Below are 24,061 nucleotides of genomic sequence, written 5' to 3'. Positions count from 1 at the left end.
TTGTTTTAATTTAATTTTAATATTGTTATTAATACGTTATTAATGTGGCACTGTCTAACAAATGAGGATTTTTTTGAATTATTATAATTCTGTCAAAACCTCTATTTTTTTACTGTAACTAAGGACTTGTTTTGAACCATTCCCAGATAATGTTACCATGAAGTACTACTATAAGAACACCTAGTAGGCTGTAACAGCTACAGTGTGCCATCCATTACCTCAGCAGCAGCTTTTTGTAGGCAGTAATGCTTGTTAAGTTGTGCAATGGGAATGATGGATCTGTGGGCTCAAGGAGGTTAAGGTTGACAATGAGCAATTATTATTTTTGACAAGAATACCAAAGGGTTTCAAGATGAGTCTTCTAACTGAAAGCAGATTATGACTTCAGTTTTATTACTAAATGTCTAGCATAGATGTCAAGCATATAAACGTGTGATGTAGAGGAAGATCATATTATTATAGTGAGAGACAAAGCAGGGATCGAATGATGACCTTTTCTTGTGGGTTTTTTTTTGGTTACCCACAGGAAGAAGGAGGCAGAGTCCTCAGCATCTTAAAAAGGGAAATGGGGGAAGAAAACATCCGGAGAGGACACTTTCCTACAGATAAAAAAACGGAGAGAAAAAAAGCACAATATGATTTTAATGAAGTCAATACTTGCGGATGTCTGTGGGTACTGGTGTGTGACTTCCGTGTCTTTCTTGTAGATAGAGTGTAATAGTAGGGGGGTGGGACAATGAGCCTCAATAACCTTCCAGAGAGCAGTTCTCTGTCTGTCTGATAATCACAGCTACAAGGGATTTTTCTGTTTGGTGTTTAGATGAGATATTTTCCCCTCTGGCCTGTTGGTATGTGTTGCAGCCTTGATCTTAGACATGCTGGTCTCTGTCAGAGCTATTATTCAGACCACACTCCTCTGATGAAAGACAGAAAATATTTATTAGAGGCAGCTCCACCTCTCATTTGTTTTATGTGTGGCTGTGACAATAGCTGGTAAATTTAGTTTCTGCTGAGACTTAACACTTGGGCAAGGCTCCTTATTTGTCACATTCATTGGAACACCAAAGGCACTTCTGATCAAAACACTTGAACTCAAATAATCTAGAACTACATAAATATTCAAATTTATAACCAAATTTCATTGCTGACTTTAGCTGTAGAATGGGGGGCAAGTAGGATCCCTGTTAAAACAGCCTTTGCAGTTGTTAAAAGGCATTGCTTTGTCACTTGTTTAGCATATCTTTACATGGAAGGGAAGCAATCTGTGTTTTTCTGTGGGTGGATTTGACCAAGAAAAGGTTGCCGGGGACATGACATTACAAAGAACAGTGTTAGAACTTCTTTGAATGGATATAGTGATTAAATTGGATGTGCCCAAGACTGTACTGACATTTTTTGATTCCATTCTGTTACTCTGCTGGAGACACCAAGTATCTTCTTTCCTTTTTTCTTTTTTTTTTTCCTACTAAACAAATCAAAGCACAATCTATAAAAATTCCTTTCACATAATCATTAATTGTTCTGGTATTTAAAGATAAATTTCCTAACCATGGAAAATTAAACTAAATTGGAAAAACAAGCCAGAAAAACAGAGATGGCATCTTATGGACACAAGCATCTTATAGACACACACTAAATTTTTTGAAATTGCAAGAGTTAATTTAATGTGTACCAAGGATGCCAGACTCTTCATGAATGCATTTTTGAGAAAATCAAGGTACTTTCACACTAGTTGAGCTCCTTATGAAAGTAAAGCAGGTATATTGTGATAAAGAGAACATGCCCCAAGTTTTTTTCTTTACTGCTATAATTTTCAGGTAATTCTTTCATCTACAGACGTGTAGGACCTCAGACATCCCTCAATTGTTCTTTTAGAAGTGTTATGTAGGAAATTATCACAGAAGGACCCTTTAAGCCCACCAATACACCATATGTGCAATCACAGGATCATTAAAGCTGGAAAAGACCTCAAATATTGTCAAGTCCAGCCTTTGATCAATTATCACATTGTCAAATAGACCATGGCACTAAGTGTCGCATCCAGCTGTTTCTTGAACATTTCCAGGGCTAGTGATGCCACCACCTCCCTGGGCAGCCCATTCCAATGCTCAACCACCCTTTCCATGAAGGAATTCTTCCAGATCTCCAACCTAAACCTCCCCTGGTGAAGCTTGGTTTGATGCTTCCAAAACCCTGTGAGAAGGACCTAAAAATCCTTCACTCTAGATCACAATCTACCCAGACATTGTTCTCTTTTAACCATAAGATCTGGAGAGGAGTCAATGAGACCTTCATCTCCCAGAAACTGTAGCTGCCAAGAACATAAATGGCACCAGTTTCTCCAGGGCTTCAATCAGATTTAAAAATTTCAATGCAAGGGGAATTTCAGGAGGTGTGCTGACTGGTGTTACTGAGAATTTGTTTTAAAGTATGCATGTACTGCAAAAAAACCCCTGATTTTGTGACACCATCAGCTGATAAATATCTGTTACACTCCTTGCATACTGATTCATCTAGTCCTTCATCTAGTCCTTCCTTGCAAAGTTTGTCCAGCACTGTCCTGTTACTTTGCCTCATCCTCAGTTTGCTGATCCATCTTCCCCAGCAGTGCAATACCACTGTACTGGGGGGACTGGAATGTGGACTATAACCATATTTTCAAATGCTAGATGATGTTTAAAAATCCGGCTCAGAATGGTTAAATATTTATAGAGGGTTACATGGTTTCCAAGCAGGAAAGCAAGAGTTAAGATATTGTCTGTTACACATTGACCTGTAATAAAACAAAAAAAAAGAAGTACTCTTACCTTGCAGTCTAGAAGGTGGTCAAGTACCTTGAGTTCTTCCTAGATAATGTAGTGCTGATTTTGCATGTCTCAAATACATCACTGATCATCTGCTTGGAAGTTTCTGCTTAAAACATAAATAATAATTTTAAGGTTTTCCATCATGTGGAGCATATTCTTGCCAGGCAGATCAGGCTTTAGATGTCTCAGTGTCATCTTTCTCAATTTTAGGACTTTGCAGAGGGCTGTCAACAGATTTCAGTTGTGGACAGAGGAAAATGGCAAGGACTGAGAGGTTTCAGAAGAGTCTGGTCTCATTTAGATGAAGGCATAATCATGGGATGGGTTTGTCTACTTCAGACAGGAAAATAGAGGAAGAATAAATTTTGCTGCATTTCCTGGCTAAGGTGACATATTTTACTCTGGGTTTGGACAGTGAAAGGTCAGATTGGACAGGTTCTGGAGAGTCTCATTATAGGTGACTACAAATTCCTGACTGTTCTTAAAACCATATCAAGAAGGCATGCCACCTGATAAAACTAAACGGAAGAAAATCCTGAGATCTGAATACTGTGGACTTTTTAACCTTTGCCCAGTAGAACCTTTGCTTCATGAGAAATCAGTGGAACATTGGATAAATTCCTTAGATTTCGAAATAATAACGCTTCCTGTCTCTTTCCCTCAGCGCACATCCATGTGTGTATGCACATGCACAGACAACACAGACATATTTATCTGTCTATATATAATCTTCAGCGGAAGCTCATGTACAGGGGAAATCCTGGGAATAATTAAGGAAAGGATCCTGCATGCTCCAGCAGACGGAATACATTTTTTTTCATTTAAAGCAGTTTTTTTTTTCTTCCCCTTTACCACCAACTTGCTGCAATTAGGAGGTTGTTGGAGAGATATCAATTGAGATTTGAGAACTGTTTTTTTTGGAAATGTTTTGAATTAAAATCTAATTGGTAGCTTTCTTTGATAACTATTTTATTGTTGGGTGCAGCTAAATGGAAATCAACCACAAAGGGAACTCAATTTTGTTTGTCATTAATTTTAACTTGATTTCACAAATGACTTACATATATGATATTTTCCCTATTTGTTCTGCATCATTCCTGAACAGCATTTAGGCTGATGTAGTGTCATTTTCCCATTTATTTATGTTACTTTAAAATATCCTGCATTACTTCAAGCATGGCTGTCAGCAAAATGGTGAAGAAGGAATAAGTAGACCAAAGTGGTATTTCCTGCAGTTTATGAAAAACTGTGGAATTAGCAACCCTGAGGACTAAGTTTCATTGGTTTACCCAAGGCATGTTTGGGTGATGTGAGCAAAGGAAAGTGAACCTGCACTGCAAATATACTATTATAACAAAGAACAGTTTTGAAGAGATCAAATTGGAATGTAACAATGTGGAAAGCCAAGGGTCAGCTGCACGCTCAGGTTACCCCAGTTAAATATCTTACCAGGAGGATGTGAACTCAACCACGGCCATGTGTGAGCACCAAGCAAATGTAAATATGAGCTGAGTCCATGGACCATATGAAAAAGGTGAAGGCTACCTGAAAATTAGTACTGGAAAGATTAATGCATAATTTTATGGGGGGGAAATGGATAACAGGCATGACAGCAGAGGAATAATTTCACTAACAATGAATGCCAAGTAACATGGGCATGCATGACCCCAGCCAAAACACACTTGTCCAAGTCCAATTGACTCTATGGACTTTGGATCTTGCCCATGGAATGTAAGAGAAAGCAGCCCCTTGTGGAGGCCAAAATCCTTAAATCCTTACAAGGGAGACATAGTTGACATTTTCCTGGAATTAATTACAACGGTCATTAGTACCAGACAAAGGCAGGTATATAAGGGTTCGCTCATTGTGTAAACACAAATATTGAAAGCTCTTTCTCTTGAAAATTGAGTTAACAGGCAAAAATACAATAGGGGTTTCTTTGAATGTTTGCAGCTGACATGCAACTCTACTTAGCAGTAAAGAGAAGGATAACATCTTGCTAAATCACTGTATGGGGGACCCTAGTATTCCCCCTCTTCTGATTGATTTAGGAATAAAATAGAGTTCCCTTAATGGGGCATGACAGCTGCAGAGATGTACCTTTCCCAGGAGTACCTGAGCAAGATCCCAGTCCCTCTGCCCAGAACACTCCATCAATACAGGAAATCTGGCAGGAAGAGGGGATGACTCCATGCATTGCAGTCTCTTAAGTAACAAACCAGCCACACCTCCACTGCCTCAGTGCTGTGCATGGTGCTGCCTGTTTATAGTTGTAGTTTGGTTCCTGCTGTCATCAATTTTTTGGCTCTGGGAGACATTAATTCAAGTTAGGTTGTCCCCCTGGTTTATTTGGAGTTATTTGCATCATGGTTCCACTCCAAAAATAAGTGTTTATATAAAAAGGCAATCTCTTCTCTAAGCAGATGTGCCCTGCAAGTGAAAGATGTTACGGACTTTAGTGACTCAGATATTTCTCCAATTCTTTTTAACTGTGGTTGCATTGTAAAGGGAGATGAGATTTGATTTATATGTCTTTTAGACATTGTCACAATATGAGCCTTAGATACCTGAAACTAAGGATAAAAGCTGACCATGAAATTTTCTTTTACATTTTCAATACTGATAGTAATGTATAAGACAAGAGACAAGTGGTTTGAAAATAGTCTTTTCACTTCTTAAATAAGGAGCTATAATTGGGAAATTGCTGAGAGACTGTAACTATAAACAGCAGTCATATGGTTTTTATACTTCTCAGATGGAAATCAAACATATCAATGTTGCCTTGCAATAACTTTAAAAATATTTGTCTTTTACAAAATATTTTTTCAGGATGTTTAATTAAATTGAAATGGATTTGATCCAAAGAAAGAGATTCCTTTGATAGTTTTATAAATTCCTCACTGTGAACTTCAGAATTAGGAAGATCTTGAGAGCTTTGAGATTGGCATTTAAATTGCATTAACATATGAATTTTTGCTGATTTTGCCTGTGCTTAGGAAACATTTTGCCAGTGTTTCCTGGCAACTGCCTTTGTTCATCCAGCACCTCTTTTGCCATTGTACCTATATAATCAAGGTTAGAAAGGCAGTATTTGGCTAATAGAGTCACACTGTCAATGAATATCCAAGTTCTTCTCAATACTTGGTGATTGGAAGCTATTTGTTCCCAGGAAAGTATGATAAGTGTACATCTGTAAATTTGCTTATGGAAATGTGCCAGTTAGGTGACAGGACCTGGGGCTTGGATTGCCTTTGTTGTAAGGAAATTACGTGTAGCAGAGAAAGGCCGCCGGGCAGGTGCCTGTCTTTAGACTGCTTTGCAACTCAGACTATTACGGCCACCGTATAAATGATTCTGGAAATGCACACAGATGCCAGGAAACTGATGGGACATAACTGCATCTTCTAATAAGGAGTATTTGGTCAGCAATGAGAAAGTGAAGGCATTTCTAAACAATATTTGAAAAGATAAAATAATAATCAGTTTTTGGGCAACTTTGGCTGTCTGAGATCTATTATAGAAGTCTGAGTAAGGTTCTTTAAGCCATTTTTGGTCTGTGAAAGGAAAATCAGGACAGACATCACATTCTATACATGGTGATGGTTCCACACATCTGAAAAACCTTTGGGAAAGGTAGAAAGGACTCATTGTTGCAGAACTTTATCGCTGAGAGCTTTTAGAAAGAGAGGGAAAGTCATCAACAGATCCACAAACCCCTCTCTATGTGTGAGAGGCAGACAAAATCTCCATGGAAGAACTCTATCTGGGGCTGGTCAATAATCAGTGGTGGTTGGGAAATCAGAAGATTTTTTTCTGTTCTCCTCACAGTGCCATATTTACAAGATCAGGCCTGAAGTTAAGCTCAGTTTGCTATCATGCTTCCTTCCACCAGGGAGTGCCAACTAAACAGCCTGTGTTCTGCTGCATGGGGATACTACACAGTAGTGGAGTGTATAAAATATACACTTAATCCTGAGTGCTTTTCTGCTCAATTCATTTATGAAAGCAGATTCTAAGGCTGGTAAAATAATACTGAGCATGCACATGACAGGGAAAAAAAAACCAACTCTGTATCCAGAGTATTTTTAAGTAAAGGGCTTTTAGAAAATCTGTGCAGACATGCTGGCTTTTTACCTCCTCTTGTTTTAACCTATGACTGATTCATCAGTTGAAGTGTAAAGAAACAGATCTTCTTATGGTAATTGATTCTCAGGGGCTATTAGTGTAAACGTAAATGCTCAACATAGATGTTACGTAGGTGGGTGATAGAGGGAAAACATAAATTGTCAGCAATATAAGGCAGTCTGTTCATACCATAGGGTGAGAAAGTGAAGAATGTTAGAAATCAGAGACTCAGAAATACCTCCCAGAGTTGGCTGTCAGTGCAGCCTCCCATTGTGAGTAATTATAAGAAACATACTGTGCAAGAGTCGATTCTGGTCCTTCAGCTCAACAGGCAAAATACTTACATATAACAGAAATTTCAGGTAAGATTTGCAAAGGAGCTTAGAAGAGTTAAACACTTGGCTACCACTGCCATGCTAAGGGATATAAGACTTAAATTTTTTGGTATTCCTGAAAACTATCAAAAGTTTTATTCTTCTCTAGCCCTGTAGAATTCATTTATCTTCAAAGCAGCTATAATTTTCAAACCATAGAGAATAGGAATAGAGCATGGATTGAAAGCCCAAGACAATATTCTAGTTGTGGTAAGTGGTAAGGTTAACTCCAAAGTAGTAGAAGAAATGCTAAAAACTGAAAAACTGTTTGTTCTAGCCTTTTTTGGTTTTGAACGCTTACAGCTCGTGCTTTTTATACCTTCTTTGGAAGCCTAAGAGTTTATAACATACTTTCTTTTTTTTCAACAAAGATTAAGATTTCATATCATCATATGCCTTCAGAAATCAGATCTTCCTGGGAAGTAATAAATAAAGTTTAGGAGTTGTGATAAAATGAGGAGACTGGATCATACTGCATTTATCTAAGTAGTCTGGGGAATATAATCTGCATTATTGTTGTGTGTATGGGCTTCTCCTCTGTGCTGCACCTGTCAGGATGGTGGCTGCAGGAGGACACCCTCCTGTCTCCAGTGCCCACAGGGAATGCTGCATGTGCACATTGTGACACAGGCCATGCCAGGATGAATGGGCTCAGCCCCTGCACCAGGGGATAACAGGAGGAAACAATCTTTTAAAGCTCCCTTCCCTATCTTGCATACAATTCCCAGTCCTCTTCAGAAAGACCCTCAGGCAAAACTCCTAGGCACTACAGGATCAAACCTGTGCTTAGTAGGAGACGTTTTCCTCCCTTATTAATTGTGAAGTGTCAGTTCCCAGCAGCAAGCACATTCTAGTATCTGCCTTTTTATGAAGATGTGAGAACCACAAGGAGTCTGGGATTCTAAATTCTTTTCAGATCCTTTATACAAAAAAAAAAAAAAAAAAAAAAGTCCAGATGTGGCACAAAACATTTAAAGAACTTTATTTGAAAAACATTTTCTTTCTAAATGGAAGTTTATGCAGAGTACAATTAAACATGTTTTTCTAACTAAACATCCTAGTTTGTATCTTGTGGCAGGGAAAAATAAATATGTAAAAATAAAAACCATCTGAGACTTTGCAGTTAATCGTGGTGTGCCAGCTTGAATCAGATCCCCAAATGAAAAGACATGCAAATTCCCCTGCTGTAATCCCAAACTCCTAGATCTGCCCCCAGGACCGAGGTCTTCAAGCTGAAGACTCAGTCCTGCATCTGAGAGAGAATACATCTCAAGTTTCTTAAGTTCTGCTGGTTTCTCTATTCGTGCATTTTGTACCATGCCAATCCAATTACATCTGTGAAAGTACCAAGAGAGACTTCTTGGGTCTCCAGTAATGTCAAGGTGTAACTTTCAGAACTGAACATTGGTTTCTGTGTATTTACCTTAGGACATGTTATGTTTTCCTGGCTTTTTGAGACAAGTGCCTTTCTAAAAGCCAGTCTGCTCAAAAGTCCTTTCCCCTCTTATTTCAATAAAGACAGCTTCCAGTTCTCTAATTCTAATTCTTCTGGGACTTTTCCCAGCCTTTCCACCTTTTTGAAAATAATAATTTCTGGTTTAGAGATTACTCTGACTTGCTTTAGAAAAAATTTAGGGTGGGTTTTCCATCAGGGCCTGCAATGCATCTAACTCCTCTAAACCAACTTTACTCACGTGCTTCACATTGCAGATTCTACACATATTAAATGAGAAATCTAGCTGTGCAACTAAACTTTTTGATGCAGAAGGAATTAAAAAGGGCAGAAAACACCTTAGTCTGTTTCATGACACCTACTTTCATTTTCTTTTCTAAGTTCAGTAATGGATATTTCCTTTTTTCTTTCTTCATTAATCAGGAATCAACGTTTTCTATCCTAATCTCTTTTTATTTGTTTTGATACTGATAAGACATTTTGTACTTCAGCTGTTTTTATGTAAATCTAACAAGTCAATCTTTGTACACATATTTAGTCAACCCTGTTTCTATTTTGTTAGTCCTTATTTTCTTTTGACTTATACTACAAAGATCTTGAAGCTTTTATAGTGCTTTGCCACATTTCCTTTTTTGTCTCAATTGAGACAGGTGGTAAGTGTGCTTTTCATATTTAATGGTGTAACCACCACTTTCTCCAAGGTCCTATTTTTCATACAATTTATTGAATCTATTTATAAGAATCTGTCTACCACATCCCTCTGCTGGTTTGCCATCTAGCTCCCTCCACCTTCTTTTTTTTTACCTGCTATTCCCACCACCTTCTTTTTTTTTCCTTGCATGCCATGAACTCTTTTGGTTTACTATCACATCTGGACCTTTTCTCTCCACTTTCTGAAATTCATCTATACTACATGCTAAAGGGACCTGCTCCTTTTTGCCACAGATGGTTGGATAAATAAATTCATCTCCAGTCTCTTTTGGCTTCCTTATTACCACAGTCTTGTTTTTCTCTTTTGTAATTCCCTTTTAACCTCCGGGATCATTTTTATTGCAGTAGATGGATTTTTATCATCACCTTATTTCAAGCCTTGTTTGAAAGTTTCCCAACTAGACTAACAAGTCAATGCCTTTGGATGAATTTCCTGAATTGTCATGGCAGACAGTTTGGGGAACAGAGCCGTAAAGATAAAAGCCCTTTATCTCTTCCTCTGCTTATCCTGATGGTTGCTTCTGGAAATCACTGGAAGAACCAAAGTTTTTATAAAGATGGATAAGCTGAGGCTGCTCAGGTCCAGCTGTGTGTAGCTGCCCCAATGCTGTGTCACAGTGATGTGGTGAGGAAACACAGAGTGGAGAGAGGAATCACAACTTCTTAACCAAGCTTGACTAGAAATGATCAATAAAAGAACTTTCATCAGTGCCTCAAGAGGCAGGTATTGCCACGCCTGAGCTCTTCCTTGATGATAACTGATGATATATAGAAATAACACCACCTAAAGTACAATGGAGCTGCCTTTTCCACCTGCCAAGGGTTTTACTGAGTGGCAAATGTCTTGCTTTGGACCATACCTGGAAAACAGACACAGAGCAGATTTTGGGTATACTTTTGTTTTCAGCTTTAGTGGTGAATATATTTCTATAATCAGGCACTGTTTAATTTTGCTATAACTTGTTCTCACATTAAAAAGTTTCCTGCATCAGTATTACCTGTGACTCATGTGATATATGATGACAATAACAGTGGGAAGGTTTTGTTGAAGCCATTAGTTTGACTGCATTTCAAGTTGTAAATATCACTTGATCTCTCCCAGTGTAAGGCTGGATGCAGCTGGAATTTTTTCAATCTGCTGAGAAAAACACTCTGAATTCACAGATAGCCATCAAGCTAGAAGTGTATTTTATTTCAGCAAAATTTCTGCATGTAACACAAGCAGTGGGATAGAGTTTTAAGCAGTTAGGAAAATTTAAATGTGCATCATCTTTTATAGATTATTAATGTACCAATCTGATGGGAAACCACTTTGTTCTGTCTTAAGTCCTCTACACTTCAGTTTTCATTGGAGCCCCTCTTATTATAACAATATGTCCTGGGTTGACTATATGATGCTTTTTTCCCCAATCGTCTCATTCTGTTTATGTTGAATAATAATGAGTTTTGTACCTTTAAGAGTGTTACAGAGAGTGAAGGGGGAGAGAGAAGAAGCGCGCAGTTTGTTTTTCAGACACTGCACGCCTCTCCAGGTGAAAGCAAACTGAGGCCTGCATTCTGCTGCCAGAGGAATGGAGAAAAATGCATTGGCAATGTCTATAGTGGCGTACCACCTTGCTGCCTTGGACTCCAGCTCGTACTGGAGTTCCAGCATGTCCGGCACAGCAGCGCTCAGGGGTGGGGTCACTTCATTCAATGCACGATAGTCCACAGTCAATCTCCATTCTCCTTCAGATTTTCTCACAGGCCAGATGGGGCTGTTGAAGGGTGAGTGGGTCTTGCTGACCACCCCTTGGCTCTCCAGCTCTCGGATCATCTTATGGATGGGGATCACAGCATCTCGATTCGTTTGGTACTGTCGGCGGTGCACTGTTGAGGTGGCAATTGGCACTCGTTGCTCTTCCACCTTCAGGAGACCTACTGCAGATGGGCTGTCTGACAGTCCAGGCAAGCTGTTCAACTGCTTGACACCCTCTGTCTCTACAGCAGCTATTCCAAATGCCCATCTGAGTCCCTTTGGGTCTTTGAAATACCCACTTCGAAGGTAGTCTATGCCCAAAATACATGGGGCCTCTGGGCCAGTCACAATAGAGTGTTTCTTCCACTCATTTCCAGTCAGGCTCACCTCAGCTTCTACCAAAGTGAAATCCTGGGATCCCCCTGTCACACCAGCAATAGAAACAGACTCTGTCCCCACATGTCTTGATGGGATTAATGTGCATTGTGCACCAGTGTCAACCAAAGCTTTGTATTCTTGTGGTTCATATGTGCCAGGCCAACGAATCCACACAGTCCAAAAAACACGGTTTTCCCCAGCCTCTACCTGGCTAGAGGCAGGGCCCCTCTAAGCCTGGTTATCCTTCTTTCCCTGGGCATATGTCTTGGAGGTTCCTTCAAGGGGATCAAAAATATTGTCATTATCATCATATGTGACAGTTCGGTTACTGGCCACTGGAGCTGCTTCCCTTTTGGAACTTCCTCTCTGAATCTTCAGTTGTCTCACCCGTTGTGCCAGAGCAGAGGTAGGTTGTCTATGCCATCTCCTCATGTCTTCTCCACAATCACGCAAATAGAACCACAGCTCAGCTCATGGGATGTACCTTCTCTCGCCGTCTGGGGAACGTCTGCGTTGGGTACCAGAACCTCTGATCTGTACCGCCGAGATTTGGAGAAAGCTCTCTTTAATCTCCTCCCTCAGTTTCTTGTGACCCTCCTCTATCTTGTCCTCTAATTTTTGAAGACGTGTTTCCACCGCTGCGATTCTGGCATGTGTTGGGCCATGTACAGCATCTGCATATGCTCGGAGCTTCCTTGCCATGTCAAGCACCATAGTCAACCCAGGACACAATAGTATTTTTATGTTTAGTTCCTGAGATGATGTGGAGAGAATGAAGTACAGACATACACATGCAGTTTCAGTCTCTTTGTCAATTTATTTTTTTAAATCTTATTTGCATTCAAGTTGTCTTTCTTTTCAAGCATCACTTGTACAACAGATGCTTTCTTTTATTGGTTTCTATTGTGCTGTCAAGCCTGGTTTAAAATACAGTAATCTCATAGATACTTACAATTATGAATATTTTCTGAATTCACAAACATATTAAAGATGCGTAGGTAGCAAATTAGCTGAGAATCCCTACAAACTGCACTTAGAGTAAATATCCTCCTTTTAGAGAAGTAGGATGCCTTTAAAAGTCAACAGTTGTTTTGGAAGTACTTTGTCACATTTATGAAGCACTGCATCACATTTATGGCTCACAGTGTCATGATAAGTTGTCCAAAGTGCCTGTCAGCTTGCCTTACAAACTGAAAAAAATGGACAGCTCAAAAGATTACCTGAAAGAGTAACAAGCAATCCTCAGAGCTTAGCATATTTTTCCTTTTTCCATGAGACCCAAGCAGGGTCATTACATTTTGTATTTCTCTTGTTTATTTTTTTTTTCAGTGTAATTTAATGGAAATAGACTATTTTAATTTTTAACCTTGAAAAGTTATAAATAAAGGCATTTTTAAAAGTAAATAAATTTTAGGAGCATTTTTAAAGCATGCAGCTGTTCTAACACAAGAGATCCTAGTTAGTTTTTTTTTTCAATACAAACCACAAAGAGGTCAAAGAATCCAGATTTTCTTTTTACTACCCATTCACATATAATGCAAATTCCAGCAATATATTCACGCTATTTCTTTAGGCAACTTCAGAGTGCCAGCAGGTAATTGAGTAATCTGAGCCAATGCTGATTATGTCAGGAGCCTAAAAAAATACGCTGAGGATGATATTTAGAGCTGATTTATCCTATATTCTCATTTCACAGCTAAGAGGAAGATGAAACTGTCAAAATAGAACAAACAATAAGAAAAGTTCTATTAAAAACTTTTTCTTCCTAAGGATTTTGTTCATTGTGAATCCTCTAAAGGAATTTATTTTTATTTGTCCCAAACATTATTAATGTGTACCATAAACAGAGTATAACAGGCAACAAGATGGCATTCCACAGTGTCAAGAAAACATATTCTTGGAACTATTAGTTCCCAGAATCAGGTCTCTACTTTTTATTTTGTTATTGAAAAAGAAGCCTCTATCTTCAGGGTTGAAAGGGGGTTAATGAGAGACTCCACCATTAGAAGTTAGCCAGGAGAAAAATTGTGATCTCAGTGGCAGTGCTAGCTCAGAGAATTTTGACATGTGATTTATTCCTCCTTTAGCTGGTAACATGTCAGAGCAATGATACCATCAACAATAAACCTTGTTTAACTATAGCTTGCAAAGTCAAATGAAAGGATAAAAGGAGGCTTGTCTCCCAGGGCAGGAATAAGAGCGGTCACAGTTTTAGTAGCAAAGACTAACAATTTAATTTGCTGAAAGGGGGCTTCAACTTTCTAACTTTGGGCAAGTGTTTTTCTAGATATGAATGCTTGTGGAATGGCCCCCCTGACAATGAAGCAATTGTCAGCTGCTGTCCACCCCAAAAATGCTGTTTCTTATCATTTGAGAACATGTGAATCAGTTCCTACTTTAAGATGTGGATTTTAGCTGATGATCAGATTATCTGCTCTCCCTGGCACTCAGGCTGGGTACTTGAGGTTGCTGGGTTTTAGCATTTCTTATTGCTACTTCACTCATCAGTTTAGGGCCCTTGCTATCAATATCTGGTTTGGTTTTTTTTTTTATTTAGAAGGGAATGTAATGAAATGCTTTCTGTGCAAGGCAGGTGGAGATGTGACCCCCTTGTGCATGCCTGTGTGCCAAGCCACACTCACCAAGTTAGGGACCAGTGCTTAATCCGGGGAAAACCTCCCACAGTATTTCCTAGGAAATGTCATTTAGCCAAATGCATAAAGAAGAGCTGCCTTTGGAGCTTCCCTAGTGCCAGCATCTCCCACAGAAGGGGTAGCACAGAGTGTTTTACTGCAGATATGAAGTCTTTTAGGTCTGACTGGCCGGTATCAGAGACCCTGGGACAATGGGGCTGAGGTCTGTAGCTGCCCTTGGAGCGCTCTGGTGGCACAGCTCTGCCCTCTCCCCTGGCCGCTCCTGTGCCCTCCTGCTCTGTGTTTACATGCACCTGTCTCCCCATTAACACCTCGTTAAGGCTCACACCTGCTGTGGTTTCACTTAAACCCGCTGCACTGCAGCCATTAACCCTGTGCGTTTCATTATGAGGCACTCAGCACAATGGGAGCACTGAGTAAGGTTCACTAATGAGTCATGCAGCCAACAAAAATTGGGTTTGTTTGGGTGACTCCTTGTGGTTCAATTTCTTCACACCCTTCCTATTTAATAATTGATTTTGTATTAAATATATTTGCAGGAAAAAAATACATAAGTGCATGTGCATTAAATCCAGCTGAAACTGCACAGTTTTCAGACAAAATACTAATGGATTGAGATCAACTACATATTTATAAGTGGTAAAAAGGCAACAGTGAAAAAAATACAGCTTTAGGGCACAGAAGACCTTACTACTCTTCCAAAGTTATTCAAACATCTGCAGATTCACCAGCAAGTTGTATCATCTATCTCTGCTGCAATTTCCAATTAATGAAGTGTATCAGTGTATGTGATTAGGCCAGGATGTACATACACACCTCACCAAAAAAAGAAGTGCAAGGCAAAGCACAAAGCCCTGAAGTATCAACTGTCTGAAACAAAATCCAAAAGAAGAAAGTTCATTACTATTTGTAGCAAAAGCAAACCGTCATGGGAGCAGCTAGTCTGATTGATGTAAAGTTCAGAATCAAAATTGTGGCAATTTCTCCAGCAGTTGAACTGACTTTGTTTCAAAATCTTCAATTACAGTGTGGCTTGATTAGGAAAATAAACTAGATAAGCAAACATGGCAGGTGATTGCTCCCTAACTGTGTAATCAAGAAATACCACAATCCATTATTTGATCATAATTCTATGGATCTACCACAAGGAAAATATAAGCTCTGATGCTCATTTAGCATCAAAAGTTCACCTTCCTGTTAGACAGCTAAATAAAGGTATTAAATATGCTACTTTGATAGCATAGTAAGAGGGACCCTTGGATGTATCCATACATTTGATCAATGATTTGCTGCAAATTGCATTACAGATAAGTATTCCTTACTAAACACCCACATGGAAGGGTAATTTGCTGTGTAATTGCTTTTCATCGCTTTTTTATCATGGACTGTAGCTTTCCTTGGTCCAATCTCTGATACAGACACCACAGAAGACACAAGAGTTCCTCTTTTAAATTTCATAGTGCTTATGTTGCCTAGTAATATGGGTCTGTGTATGTGCATGAAGTTACTCTGTGGGGAAACTCAGAAGATCTCTATGTCACTTGCATTGCCATTCTAATTGCAGTTTTCATTTAAAGATGAACTTTAACATGAGGCCTGAATTTTACAGGGATCAGCTCAAAGAGATTAAAATTCCTGAAACTCCATCAAAATTAACATTGACATTTAGATGCATAAGACACCCATTTGTTCCACTGTATCTTGATAGCAGTTTTCCTTTTGGAATCTTATTCTCTCATGGAAGTCTCTTTTTATTCTTACTATTGACTTGACTGGTAACAATTTTGCTGGTGATCACAGATGTTTCTGCAGAATAGAAATGCAGAGAAAAGCCACCTTACTATAAAGAAATGGTGGTTGTTTCTGTCCTTCTCATTCCAAATGCATACTTGGAATGGAGATGATAATCCTGGTAAATATTAAAAGTACTGACGTGCAGTGTAAGGTGATCCACATATAAACCAACCCATTAAATCTGGCTGTAGAGTTTACACATTTCTGCAGCAGGGAACCCCACCAATGGGGTGGTTTTAATAGGCATTGGAAGCTACACTTTATTATTCACTGAGTAGGACTGACATTGGACTTGATTCAGTAAGGAGCACTAACTGCATAAACAGATGTCAACTGCTCTTTGGTCTGGTGGCCATGGACTGGAGAAATAAATGGAAAATCTAACAAGGAGCTAAAAGTAAAGATAGGGATCTTCAAATGACAGGAGGGTGAGCTTGCAAGCAAAGTGTTCAGCTTGGTAATTTTCAATGTACATCTGGAAAGAAGAAAATTTGGGATGTATTTCTCCCTATACAGGAGAAATAGAGCAGTATTCATTAATATCAGTACTGTCAAACTGTTTCTGAGAAACACATCATCATTGTTTCATATTTCATGGTCAGTATTTACTGATATTCATCAAAGAATGCTTTTGCCACAATTCATTTGCTACCTGGAGCAGAAATAGAGCCCACTGAAGCCAATGGGAAAGGTTCTCTTGAATTCTGACTAAGCCTCTGGGCCTACCTTCTTTGGGGAACAGGGTCAGAGCCTGTTAGGTTGGCAGCAAAAATGTGCAATCCATTTACTTCTACTGGCAACTGTGTCTACATATGTTTTCTCCATCATAATCCCATATTCATATTAGCATGCAAACCTCTGCCTGAATACAGCAGCAAGGTTGTGCCCCATGCTACTAAGCCCCTTATAAATATATGGTGAATGACAAAATCTTCCCCAAGCTGCTTAGAACTAGGCTTGCTGCTGAATGCTGATCCTTTCTTTTTCTTCCTGATGGCAGAAAGATATCACATACTAGGCAGAATTATTCCCTGTGGAACATTTTTTCCTGTATGATGGACACTTAATGCAGAACCAACCAAATTCTGGGTGTCAGAATCTGAGAAGGGAGTTTGGACACTGTAGGTTAGCTGGTGCAGGAGACAGGCAGACAGGGTAGAGTTTGGGGTGCAGTTTTATGTTCTGTCTAACCCATTATAGCTCTTGCAGGAAGCAGCAGCCCCTCTCCTGCCTCTCTCCATGTCTCTTGTATTGGACTGAGCTGAGTGATCTCCTGACTGCCCAGATATTCAGCCCAAATAAGTGATCTAATTGCAAGTGATGGGAAGAGGGCAGGGGGTTGTGAAAAAACAGTAAAAATCACCAAGCTGGCAGTTGTGTAACTTATGTTGCAGCCAATGTTATTTGACCTCATGCAAAAGGAGTGGAGGCCTGTTGGCTGGGAGAAGCCATTGGAGTGGGGTGGTGCAGACCCATTCCTTTCAGGAGCCACTCACAGCTTCACCAGAAGAGGAGGAAACTGCACCAGCAGCCTTTTATTTATGTTATGGGAGCAACAGCCCTCACAGCCCTGAAAAAACATTACAAAATCAGGAAGTTTAAAGAGAGCTTTAAAATCACTCATGGTCCCAAGTCTCATACAAGGGGACCATAGTCACTGAGAATTGCAGTCTTTTATTTCACTCTCTGAGTCTGGAAGATCATGAGTCACTTAAACATGCATTGAATTCAGCAGAAGCTAATGACAGGCATGTTACTGGGACTTAAAAGCTTTAAAGCTTACTCTTAGTATGAAATACCCTACCTGTAACCAAATACACTTATCATTATTGGGAATTATGTAAATAAAATCCAAACCACCTGTCAGACAGTTTTATACTGGGGAAATAGAGTCTCAATTTAAAATGGCATTTTAGAATTTATGCAATTTAAAAAAACAATAAATTTTAATTTTTCCGCTTTTGTCATTACAAAGCTTAAAGCCAGTTCCATGTGTGGCACCTACTTGCATTTCACTCACGGGTTTATTACAATGAGCATCACTTTAAATTAAAACCTTCACATTTTCAAAGGAAAATAAATAGTTAATGGCTTCAAAATTATTATTCTTTTCTACAGAATCCCATAAAAATTTCCCAATGAAAAAGCTAATAAACCAATGGCGAGACACTTACATATGCAAATACGTTTCCGTGAAAGAGTTAAAGTGCTTTATAATATAAATTTGCTTTCAGTGCCAATATAATTAGATTGTAACAAGCAAACCCCTGCAACATAACACAGTGAAAATTTGAAAATTTGATTCTCCCTGGCAAACAACCAAGTCCCTGCGTGTGCACAAACCTGACATTAATAAGCTACAAGAGATTACATGATTTAGAAAAGAAGCACTTGGTGTTACAAAATCAAATAATAGATCTCTAGGCTATAATTAGGAGAATTGGGATTCAACAATGAAGTCATAATAATGTAATTTAGCTGTAAGTAACAGAGCCATGGAGTCACATTAGGAGGTGTGATCACATCTTTCAGCAAAGCTCTGCTGTGTAGACTTATTGCTGTTCAGTTTAGTCTAGTACACAGCAACCTGTTGGCACAGAGCTTGGGCTGACAGTCTCTTGTTCTCTAGGTGCAGTATGGCAAAGCGCCACCCATGCATTTTTAATTCAGTCCTGTGACTTTTAAGTCAAAACAATAAAATTATATATACTGAGTGTAGAGTTGCCTGTGAATATTTGTATAAATTACTGCACAGCGTGGGGTTAGGGGCCATTTAAGAACAGATATATTAGAACAAAAAAAAAAAACCGCAAAATAAACTGCCGAAGCACGGTGCATGGTGCTGGATTTCTAGTAGGCCTGATGAACATGTACTGTTCAGCTACTTTATTAATCTATTACTGTGGTTAGGAAATTACTCCTTATCTGCAGCTTACTGCAGCTGCAGCCCTGAGTCACTTTTGCTCTATTCCCTGCAGTGGTGTGGAGGGATTGCCTGCTCAGCCCTCGGTGCAGGTGTCACACAGCCCATGGAGGTGGGTGACAAATGTCAGGGCAGGGAGCCCCTCTGCAGCGCCCCAGAACCACAAACACAGCCCTGCCAGGCATGAGGGGTGCCCGGGGCAGAGGGCCCAGCTGCAGGCAGGTGCCAGGGGAGCAGAGGATCACACTGCTGGTGACAGGACATAAATTCCAGCTCCACAAGTTTTGGGAAGGCTGCCCTTTGATTTAGGAATACATCACACCAGCAGCCCCTCTGCTCCACCTCTGTCCTGCACAGCTAAGGCCCATTATCAATTTCAGCTTATTTCAAACACTTTGACCACTACTGTTTCTTTGTCATTCATTTGTCACAACTAGCAAAACAGACATAGCACGTTAATTTGTTGATTTTCTCCTTCAGGAGTTGGTGTCTAGTCAGAAGTGAAATCCTGCCTGTTCAGTCATTTATTAGCTGGTAATTTTCTTCTCTCCATGCACACCTCCTGGTGATTATGTTCTCCTCTTGGGGCTGTCTCATCCTCCCTGTCTCTCCCTGTGTCCCATTCTGCTTTTCACAGGCCTTCTACAAGGATGTGAACTAAACCCAGCTCCCTGACCTCGCTCCACAACACGAGCAGAGCAACTCCAGCAGCCCAGCTCGTGTCCAGACTTGAAATTCAGCTTCACTCACAAAAGACACACACAGGAATTTAGCTGCTTGTTGGCTTCTGCGGTGTTTGAATCAACATTTTTGGCTTTGGGAAGAGGGATCTGGAGGGATTGATTTGGTTTTCTTTAATTCTGTAGCCTAGCAAATAGTGGGGGAAAAACAGTCGTCAACTGTGCATCCATACTGCCAGAAATTTCAAACATGTTTGGAATAAAACTTTAAGATTTGTTGATTATTTCTTATGGTCTCAAAAGCTAGGCCCGCTGGTCCAACACCATTCCTGTCTTTTGGAGAAATCCAAAATCTTTTGCTTCCACTCAGTCTTTGGTGTAACATGAGCAGCCACCTGTTGCTCCTGTTAGTTCTATTTTATTTTTATTTGCAATTTCTTTCAATTACTGTTTATTTTATTAGTTCTTTATGGTTCTGCCATTTTTTGTTTTGATGACATTTTGATTTGTTTCAAACTGCCCTTTATTTTAATTTTCTTTCCCAAGCATGTTGATTTATGGCTGTTTCTTTTATTTCTTTTATGCTTTAAATGATCTGTTTGTTTTATTTCCTTTATTTGCATAGCACTTACATTTCATGACCTTTTTGTTTCTGCAGCTGCTGCTGCTTCTGGACTGCTAGTGTTTTTCTCTTATTTATCCACCAGGAAACCAAATCCCAGTGAAGACCAGTATTAAAACACAAAATCTTTTCTGATAGGTATTTATTTTATTATTCCACAATCTCCTAAATGAGTTGTGAATTCTCAAAGTGTAGAATCTAAAATGCTCTTTTTAAAAAAAAAAAAAAAAAGAAACATAATGTAGGAGCTCTGTATGTTCCTATCTAAAGATCTCTTCTTCTTCAACTTGTTTTGGGCTGATCTAATATTTTGGAAGCTCTGTCAGGAGCGAAGACCATTGTAATGGAGGCAGTATGAAGAACATTCTATCTTGTAATAGTCTGTCCACAACTTTTTAGCAGAATCCTCATGACTAGTGTAAAATACTAGTTAAAATGAGTATTCTTGCAGTTAGTGAAATGTGTCATAGGAAATGTCATTTATGTTTCATTATGGCTAATGAGTGTGTGCTACCTGACAGGTGCATTTACATTTTGCATACACATGGGATGTGTTTGTGGTTCTGTGACTGTCTCTGACTATAGGCTATGTGTGTTTATTTTTAATCACACCAACTCATACATGTTCATATAAAAATTGTACCTTGGTCATCTGCATTCTTTTAGCTACGGATCTAGCTTACTTTTATTCTGCAGAAGCTGATGCTGCTTCTGATTTTTTTCTAGCAACATTTTTGATATTAGAATTATTCTTGAAACGGATTATGTCATGTAGAGTGAGAAGAAAATAACCACCTTGCTTCTTTTAAAGCTGGCGTTACTATTCTTTTAACAATACTGAAATTCTCAATATTGTGTTTAATTTTATTCTTAATTTTTATGGTGCTGTGTCACAAACTGATAATTTGCCAGGCAAGCAGGATTATGTACCAAATCAGCATCTTTTATTTGCACACTAGGCGGTTTGCAGTGACCTGTTGAGTGATGCCTGCATTAACAATGTGCCTCTTGGAATGCCTCCCTGCCCCCTTAAAAACTTCCTCATTGTGCCTTCCAACATTGGTGTTTGCACTATTGTACTTCTGGATGTGTCCAATAAGAAATTATATATTTATACATCCACACACACCTATAATGAGCCAAAACCAGAGCAGCCTCTGCCTCAGCTTGTTTGCACATTATGCAAATGCTAGGGAATGAAATCTGAGTGCTGCTCAAAGAGAAAGTGTGTGACTTGGCCCAAGGGCAGAAGAAAGTCCTGTGCAATGGGTTACATGGTTTTACACAACTTCTGGTGAAAAATGAAGCACATCATGTCAATGCAGGAAATATTTTAGGGTATTTATCGAATAAACTGAATGTTTTTCCTTGCTGCTTCACGCATTTACTTCAGTGTACTGCAGTAAAGTAGATTATTGTTTTCACCATAATTAATGCAGTCTTTTTCTCATCTTCCCTAATATAATTCATCACAAACACACACACACATTAAAAAAAAAAAAAAAAAAAAAAAAAGAAAAAAAAAAAAAAAGAAGAGGCACTTTTATTCTTTTATTTTGGTAGTTTTCTTAGCTCTGCTGCTCTCTTCCTTTCCAGGGTTGGTGTGAGAAAACTTTGAGCTAACAAATCCTTGCCACTGGACTCCTGAGGATCCTGAGAGAGCAAAGGCCTTAAACCTTGATGAGGATCAGCAGAAAGGGATGTGGTCCCTGGCAGGGTGGACAAGGTGACACATTCTTAAACTGACTTTTAGGCTTCTATTCCTGTATCCTTCTCTGCTCACTGGAGAAAAGCTAGCAGTGGTGATGATGGTTCTTTGAACCCTGAGCAGGATAAGAAAAAGGAAAAAAAAAAGGAAAATAAAAACACAGAAAGGAAGGAATCACATAAGTAATTCCCACGTTTAGAATTTACAAGATTACTGAAGAGTAAATAGACACAACCTCTCTTTTCACTGTCCCTCTCTTTCCACGTTCTATGTTCCACTCTTACTGGGGGTTTTTTGGGGTATTTTTTTGGGGTTTTTTTTGGGGGGAGGGGTTGTGCTGTTTTTTGCTTGTTTGTTCATTTGTTTATTTTTTGTGGGGTTTTCTGGAGGTTTTTTTTGTGTTTTGGGGGTTTTTTTGTGTAAGTACTCATTTGCTACACCCAAAGTCTAGAATTTTTCTTTCAGTTTAATCATCTATTTCAATTCAAACATTTTCCCATTTCCCTAATATATTTGCAGAGATTTTATGATTTCTGGGAGAAGTACTTGTTTCAACTTTTTAAGCTGAAGATCAAAAGAAGTGAAGATTTCAAGTGGCCTCTCCAATAAAAGTCACCATGTCCCAGGAAGACCGGTTGTGTTCCTAAGTTACAAAGGCAGTGGTTTATTAGGTAGATATAATTCATTACAGAAAAATAAAAGCTTTTATTTCCAAGACAGTATTTTAAAAGAAATCCATCTTCTAGCATGTTGGACCTCAGATTTTTTTTCAGTATACTGTTAATACCAGTTTTAGGACAATTAACAAAACCTTCTGTTCATCTCAGAGGGAGGTTAAATCAAACAGCAGGAGGGTATCAGTATTTTTTACAATAACATTTCAATCATTGACCCTATGACAGCCCCACTAGTGCAACCCACTATTTCCTTTATTAAAGCCTGAACATTTCACAGAGTTCATCCCTGACACCAAGGTCTCCAGGCTGAAGTCACAGCACACAGGGCTGCCAAGTGCCTTTCACCAAAACACAGCATGAGAGCTGCTGTATCCACAACATGAAGGCTGTTATATAGCTCAGATTCTGATCCTAAAACCCTCATCCATGCCTGCCAAAAATGACCTGAAAGGCTTCTTCAGGTAGCACCAGTGTGGGTCAGGCCAAAGTACCTAATGCCTGAGCTTGCGTGCATTTCTGCCTCTGTCAGCTGGGCACCTGGAAAAGATAAAACACACTTACTGCAACCAGTTCTGCACTCCAGTCTGCTCCTGCACCAAGATCACATCCTGAATATGGAAAATGTCCTTATGCAAATCTCAGATTGTGTTCACTGATGTTTTGCATTTAGGTTTGTTTTCCTTTTTCAGCATAGTAAGGGCTTCAGGATAGCAGTAAAGCTGCTGTACAGCTAACTGAACTCCTATACCATTAGGCAAATTAATTTTACATATAAATTATTTAAATTTAATCTGTGATTAGTTCCCTGTATGAGCAGTGATACCACTATAGCACAAGTATTTTCCTTTTTAGAGAATTGCAGCATGATAAATAAATGAATAAAGACTTACAGAAATGTATTCCAGCACATGTGTTGAGAAGCATTCTTATCAGAAATCTTGGAAATCACAATATTCCCTATGGCCCCCTAGTTTGCATTAAAAATAACTAAAGACCGTAGTCATAATTTTTTTTTTCAAAACATGAAATGCATTTTATGCAACAATGCCTCACATGAGACACAAACTCAACTGAGCTTACAAATATTAGACATTAGCTCTTTGCATAGCCTTGCTTCAGCTAACTGGCCCTATTGGTAGCTGCAGATGCATTGAAACCCAGTTTTTAGATTAAAATTCATGAAAGATGTCTCACATTTCCACTGAAATGTCTATTGTTGGCTTTCTAGTAGTGGCGAGGGAGGAGGAAAGAGAGAAAAAATTAAGAAATGTGGTAAGTAGTACTACTCCATTTGCCTCAGAATAGCAAAAACAATTTCAGTTCTTTTGTAATCAGTTATAATTCCTCATATTGCAGTCAGTATTGCCTGTCCTGACTCTTGATTCTTGAACACAACTCACCCTGATAAAAATGAGAT

General features: G+C 39.1%; 1 long non-coding RNA gene across 1 annotated transcript in view; it reads left to right on the top strand.

Annotated features, from left to right (window-relative positions):
• LOC135449220 (uncharacterized) overlaps positions 1–23,436 on the top strand; it is a 94,894-nt gene extending 71,458 nt beyond the window's left edge. Inside the window, exons 2-3 of the long non-coding RNA XR_010440689.1 lie at positions 21,856–21,985; positions 22,487–23,436. This is a non-coding gene — a long non-coding RNA (uncharacterized LOC135449220). The remainder of the gene's footprint in view (positions 1–21,855; positions 21,986–22,486) is intronic.
• Positions 23,437–24,061: the final 625 nt, after the last annotated feature.

The sequence above is a fragment of the Zonotrichia leucophrys genome, chromosome 5, assembly GCF_028769735.1.
Source record: "Zonotrichia leucophrys gambelii isolate GWCS_2022_RI chromosome 5, RI_Zleu_2.0, whole genome shotgun sequence".
NCBI lineage: Eukaryota > Metazoa > Chordata > Aves > Passeriformes > Passerellidae > Zonotrichia > Zonotrichia leucophrys.
The sequence above is the reverse complement of the archived record's forward strand: the minus strand, read 5'-3'. Positions and strand labels throughout refer to the sequence as shown.